The 7,057-nt window shown below is 40.0% G+C and overlaps 1 protein-coding gene across 1 annotated transcript in view; it reads left to right on the plus strand.

The window, feature by feature from the left end:
* The window catches only part of DTD1 (D-aminoacyl-tRNA deacylase 1), a 191,919-nt gene extending 186,931 nt beyond the window's left edge, over positions 1 to 4,988 (plus strand). The window contains exon 6 of the mRNA XM_019653101.1: positions 4,442 to 4,988. The gene's annotated coding sequence lies outside the window, so the exon portion shown is untranslated. The remainder of the gene's footprint in view (positions 1 to 4,441) is intronic.
* The last annotated feature ends 2,069 nt before the right edge of the window (positions 4,989 to 7,057 follow it).

Consider the following 7,057-nt stretch of genomic DNA (forward strand, 5'->3'; position numbering starts at 1 on the left):
GTAAAAGAAGAATATATTCAAGCAGAATCCCAAAGCTCATTTTGAGTTCAAAAACAAAGGGTTTTATTTATACCAAGAAGATGGAATTCCCAAAGGTCAATATGAAAACCAATTTCTGGATTTCAGATATTAGTATTGCACGTAGGAGAAAGGTATTAATAGACCTCAAGATCTTAAGTTTGGGTAAACATCTTAATTAAAATATAGGAGCAAATGGGTTGTTTTTCTTTTTTTAATTTTGTTCCTTTATTATTTAAAAATTTAAATTTAAAAGCATCTTTTGATTACAGTTGACATTCAAAATTATATTAGTTTCAGGTGTATAGCATAGGGTTAGACACTTACATAATTTTTGAAGTGATTCCCTGATAAGTCTTGCACCTATCTGACACCATGTATAGTTATTACAATATTGACTATATTCCATATGCTTTACTTTGCATCCCCATGACTTTTGTAACTGTCAATTTGTATTTCTTAATTCCTTCCCCTTTTTCACCCAGTCCCCCATCGTCCCTGCCATCTGGCAACCATCAGTTTGTTCTCTGTATCGATGAATTTGTTTCTGTTTTGTTTATGTTGTTTTTTAGAATCCACATATAAATGAAATTATATGGTATTTGTCCTTTTCTGACTTATTTCACTTAACAGCATACCCTCTGGGTTTATCCATGTTGTTGTAAATGGTAAGATTTCATTCTCTTTTTTATGGCTGATTAATAGTCCCTTATAGATATGTACTACATCTTCTTTATCTTTTATCCATTTGGCTTTTGTTTGGAGCATTTAATCCATTTACATTTAAAGTAATTATTGATAGGTATGTATTGAGTTGTCGGAAAAGTCATGACGCATTTTTGCAACGAAAAACAGAAAAAATAAGTCATGACATTTCTGACAACCCAATAGTTACCTAGTCTCCTCCTCCTCCTTTTTTTTGTTCCTTTGACATTCCTTGTAATGCTGGTTTGATGGTGATAAACTCCTTTATCTTTCTCTTGTCTGGGAAGCTCTTTATTTCTCCTTTGATTCTAAATGACAGCTTTGCTGGGCAGAGTAATCTTGGTTGTAGGTCCTTGCAATTCATCACTTTCAATATTTCCTGCTAATCCCATCTGGTTTGCAAAGTTTCTGTTGAAAAATCAGCTGACAGTATTACTGGAGCTCCCTTGTTAATAACTAACTGCTTTTCTCTTACTCCTTTTAAAATTCCCTTTGTCTTAACTGTCTTGAAATTTTAATTATAACGTGCCTTGGTGTTGGCCTTTTTGGTGTTGGCCTGTTTGGGATTCTCTGCATTTCCTGGCCTTGTATGTCTCTTTCCTTTACCAAGTTAGGGAAGTTTACCATCATTATTTCTTCAAATAGGTTTTCAGTTCCTTGCTCTCTCTCTTCTCCTGGTACCCCTATGATGCAAATGTGGGTACTCTTGATGTTTTCCCAGAGGCCCCTTAAACTCACCTCATGTTTTAGGATTCTTTTTTCTGTTTGCTGTTCTGACTGGGTGTTTTCTGCAACCTTGTCTTCCAAATCTCAGATTTGATCCTGTGCTTTATCTAATCTACTGTTGATTCCCTCTAATGTATTCTTCATTTCTGTTATTATAGCCTTCATTTCTGAATAATTATTTTTATGTTTTCTATCTCCATTTTTATGTTTCCTCTTTGCTGTAATTCTCACTGAGTTCATCTACTCTTCCCCTAAGTTCATTGAGCATCCTTATAACCAATGTTTTGAACTCTGTATCTGGTAGATTACTTGTCTCCATTTTGTTTATTTCTTTTTCTAGAGTTTTATCCTGTTCTTTCATCTGGGACCTGTTTCTTTGTCTCCTTATTTTGGCTACCTCCATGTGTTTGTTTCTGTTTATTATGTACATAGATCTGTTACATCTCCCAGTCTTGGTAGAGTGACCTTATATAGTAGGTATCCTGTGAGGCCCAGTGATGCAGTCTCCCTTGTCACCTAAGCTGGGTGTTCCAGGCATGTCCCTTGTTTGGGTTGTGTGTGCCCTTTTGTTGTAGTTGAGCCTTGATTGCTGTTGGGAGGGATTGACTCTCAGACTGATTGGCTGTGAGGATTGGCCATGACTACAGTGGAGGAGCTCTTGTGCAGGAGTTGACGCCACAGAGTAGGATTTGCTTTAGTTGCGATCTGGTGCCTGTCGAGTCTGCCTTTTGGGTGTGTTGTTTGTGGAGGTGGTTGGGTGGTATTTCTGGTGTGATCTGAAGCCGACCTTCTGGTGTGTTGGTTGTAGGACCTCTTAGGAGGAGCTCTGGTGGAGGCCAAAGCTAGCCACTGCCTGCCCCAGCCTGGGGCTACCTGGTAGGAGCTACAAAGTGATCTGCAGATGGTTGCGACTTGTGGTGGGCATGGAGGTGCCTAGAAGAGGTTAAGCTGCAAACAGGTTGGCTACCAATAGTGCCAGGCTTGGGGCCACTTAGCAAGAGGTATGGAGCACACTGAGAAGCATGCTGCTTTTTTTGCAGGGGAATGGTTGTGAACCTTTGACAAAGTTTTGAAAAGTCTGCAACATAAGCTGAGATAGGTTGTTTGTCTGGAAAAGCTGCTGGAAGAGGCTTGGGCAGGAACAAAGGTTGGTGGGGTGGGGTCTCAGGGAATCACCAGGGAGGGGCAAACAGTGTTAGCTAGGTTGATGGAGACTCAGACTTGGTGCCCACCCCCACCTGCAGGCTGGGTGGGGGGAGTGTCAGTAGCAGAACAATGGGGCCCACCTACCAGCTCCGTAAGGGGAGGGCTCAAACACTGAACAATGGTGCCTGCCAGCTACCCACCCCGCTCCTCTCCCAGCTCTTGCCCTAAAGCCAGATAATTCAGCTTCTCTACTTATTTCCTTGGCACTTTTCGAGCTCCTGCCCCAGCATTGGACCTCGGAGCAAGTGAGTCCATATTGCAAGTGAGTCCATGCTCAGGCCCTTTAAGAGGAACTCCTGGGATTCCAGCAACCCTCTACCTCACTCAGCCACAATCTGCTGGTTTTCACAGCCAGAAGTTTTAGGGATTTCTCTTCCTGGCACTGGAACCTTGGGCTTGGGAGCCTTTGGTATGGGCCTGGAACCCTTCACTCCTTAGGGGGCACCTCTGCAGATGAGATATCCCTTCTAATTTTTAACTACCGTATGTGGGTGTGGGGCCAGCTCATTCCATGTCTCTGCCCCTCCTACCAGTATTGACATGGCTTCTCTTATATATCCTTAGTTATAGGACTTCAGTTCAGCTATTCTTCAAGCGATTCTCAATGATGGTTGTTCTGTAATTTCATTGTAATTTTGATGTTGTCCTGAGAGGAGGTGAGCACAGTGTTTACCTACTCTGATGTCTTGACTGGAACTACCAGGAACTTCAATTAGAATTTATATCTGAGGGAATAGAAACTGCTTTAAATTTGGGATTTAAACTCTCAGATGACATATGCTTGCCTCACAAATCTTGGCAAGACCCACTGGTTTTTGTAGTAACCTTGGAATTACAGAGGGAAACTCGAGACACTTGGACATTTTATACTGAAAAATCTATCATCCTTTGAGCAGTATTGACAATATCCCAAGAACAAGCATTTTGTTTATTCCCAATCCCTATGCTTTCTTTAGTCTCCGCCCCCCCCCACCCCTGCCTTCATTATTGTTAAAAGGATTTGGAAATGAGGCCTTGTATCTTTTTTCAAGGAATTTGCCCATCTATGTTGTCTAATTTATGGGTATAAAGTTGTTTGTGATACACCCTTTTTGTCCTTTTAATATCTGTAAAATTTGTCCTTACATTGCCTCTTTGATTCCTGATATTTATAACTTGTGTCTTCTTTTTTCTTGGTAAGTTTATCAGTCTTCTTGATCTTTTTATTTATTTTCTGTTCTGTTTTTCTGTTTGTAATTTCATTTTTTTCTGTTCTTGTCTTTATTTTTCCCCTACTTGTTTGTTTTGGGTTTGTTTTGCTTTTATTCTTTTAGTTCCTTAAGGTGAAAACTCAGATTATTGATTTTACAGTTTTCTTCTTTTATAATATCAGCATCTAATGCTGTGATTTCCCTGTAAGCACTGCCTAAGGCGAATATTACAGTTTTTCTATATTGTATTTTCATTTTCGTTCACTTTGAAATGTTTTCTAATTTTCCTTGTAACATCCCTTTCCTGCAGAGGCCATTTAGAAGTGCATTGTTTAATTTGGTTTGGTGTCTTTTTGAGTTTTAAGAATAAATTTCTAATAATTGGAAATGTTTTGAGAGGGCATTTGAATTAACACATGACAACATGGAAGATTTTTCACAGTAAAGTGAAACACTGTCATGCTATTGGCATTGTATGAATTGAAAAAGGGTGGTTTCTTTAGCTAGTTTGTTATGCTTGGTCATATTTTTAATAGGATTTGAAGGAAATTTTTGGGACCTTTTTGAGTAATATATCTTATCTTTGTCCTTTTTAGTGCATTATCATTGGGCACAATTGGATCCTGAAAAATTCATGAAAGTTGCTAAGCATGTACCCTGCTTTAAGAATTTGGAACTGAATCATGAAAAGGAAGGCAGAAATAAGAAATTGGGAACCTGAAGAGTCATGCAAAAAAACACCAAAGGAATGTTACCATTTTGTTGTTGCTATGATCTAATAGAGGAAGCAAGTGCTGCCAGTGCAGGGGATGTGCCCCTGCACATGGCAGCAGGGCATACACCTGCGCGTCCTCCTCAGGAAGGCATTGTTGGTTCCTACGATGTGTTGGCTTGCTTTTGGAACAGGCTGGCCCAACATCATTTGTCATCGACTTCTCCTTTTACACTGTGGTTTATTTCTGCGTGTCCATGATGGGTCTCAAATGCATTCATGCTGTCCATGTTCTTTCCAACACTGGCCAAACCAGGACCCATGTTCAGGTGTAAAGAGAACAATCATCAATGATAATGTATTGTGTGAGACCTTTGCATCTTGTAAATTTTCTCTTTTTTCTAAAAATAATAAAACTTCAAACCTCAAAAGGCCACTTTATTATTAAACAAATTCTTTTGTGTTTCTGTTTAATGATTTTGTCTATAGAAATACAACATGTCTGACCCTTCTCTCTATATATCTACACTTCTTTTTATACAACCCTTTTGTAAGATGTCTTCTCTGAGTGACCCACACAGGCCTCTGATTCCACAGTGAGAGCCTGTCCATGGTAATTTGTAGTTGATGACATTTTACTTGGACATGAGATGGCAGGAAAGGAGTGTATGTTGGAAGGGAATCCAGTTTCAAAATGGCCAAATTACTGAGACCAAGTGTGGCTGCCATATCTGGTTTATCTACCTTTGGGAGGTGGAAGAAAGGCCTCAGCGTATTAGACCTTATAGATGCCCATTTTTGGGAGTTGCTTGGTTGTCCATGTATCCAAGCCAATATCCCCACAGTTGTGTGAAGAAAGAATCACATTCTGCTAAAGAGTTTCTCAGTTCATTTTAACCTACTATTGGCACAGTTATCATTTAATAATCTATTGGCGTAGTGATCACTTTTAGACATTATATGATGTCGATAGTAATATATATCTTTGTATAACATATGTATAATATATTAATGATTATATAAACAGTTATCCTCTCTTGAAATACTTCTTATCTGACTATAGAAGAGATAGCCTTCTTAGGCTTTTTTTTTTTTAAGATTTTATTTGGGAATTCGGGGAAGGGAACAGCGTTGGGGAATTGGGGAAGGGGAACAGACAAGTTGCTGTCCTTTTGTTCTTCAGACTAGTTGTGGAGGATGTCGCATCACTGGCCTATGTTGATATTATCATTGCACTCTTCCTGGGTGAGGCGGTCGCTCGCCAGCCATTGGACGGTCGCTCATGGCGGCTCACAGCAGCTCACGAAAGCACAAGACAACTGCTGGCCAGCCCCACTGCAGCCTGTGCCATTGCCAGTGACTCACCGCAGCCCAGCTTCAGGTTGAGCTGTGGTTCACCATCTTAGCTGTAGAGGGCGCAGCGTCACTGGCCCTCATATGTGGGATTTGAACTGGGACCCCGCTGCTCAGAGCTGGCGTCCCAAGCCAACTCCTAACCAACGTGCCACTCGGCTGGCCCTCCTTAGGCATTTTTATAATGCTGAAACTCTATCTCTGACTTTTATAACTCGAGTTCCTCTAGTGTGACCTAGTTCTCTACTTCAAATAAAAACATAATTAGAAAATGTGGGAAAAAAATAAAAAGCTCAAATTGCATCTCCAGTGTACATTCAAGTACTTAGAATATGAAGTTGGGAAGGGATTTCCTGGATTACTTTATTCTGAACTGACACAGATGGTCCATTATAATCCGTGATAGTTTACACCTCTAGGTTTAAAACCATTGCATACAAACCCCTGGTCAGCTCCCCTAGCTCAGGGCAGTGAGGTACAAGAAGCTCTTCTGTTTGAGTGATCTAAGTAGGCTTTTGTGGAGCAAATACAAATTCAATTTGAAGTTACTTGAGTCTACAGTTTTGTAAACTTAGCTGTAAGGACTGGCTGAACAGATTTGTCATGTATTTCCTTGCCACAACATTTTATCACAACCAATTAATGCTTATTGGACAGCTGCCGCCTGTCCTTGTGGTAATGGGTAATGAGGATGGCATAGAGAGAAGAGCTAATGTGCTTGATGTTTGGACAGTGGTAATATGATAAAATCCCTCATAGTCCACAATCTAGTTTCTGGGTCTCATTTTAAAGGGACTTAGACAAATTGGAGTGTGAGCAGTGCCATGGAGTCAACTTGCTGAAATGACCTGGAAGCCATAAAGGAAGAACTGAAGGGGTAAAAAGTAAAACTGAATATTTGAAGATATGGGCAACACACTTGGTAAGGAACAATACTAGGAGCAGCAGGTATAAGTTGCATTAAGAGATGCTGGCTTGATATAAGGTAACACTTTCTAACAACATGATTCAAAAGTGGATGGCAATATTGGGAGCTGTTAGTGTTTGATCAGAAGTTTGGAGCCTACTTCTATTCAGGGAAATTTTTATTTATTTTACTTAAGAAATTTCCCCTCCCTCACAGTATGCAGGGAACATGGTAAATGTT

The sequence above is a fragment of the Hipposideros armiger genome, unplaced genomic scaffold, assembly GCF_001890085.2.
Source record: "Hipposideros armiger isolate ML-2016 unplaced genomic scaffold, ASM189008v1 scaffold_195, whole genome shotgun sequence".
Classification (NCBI taxonomy): domain Eukaryota; kingdom Metazoa; phylum Chordata; class Mammalia; order Chiroptera; family Hipposideridae; genus Hipposideros; species Hipposideros armiger.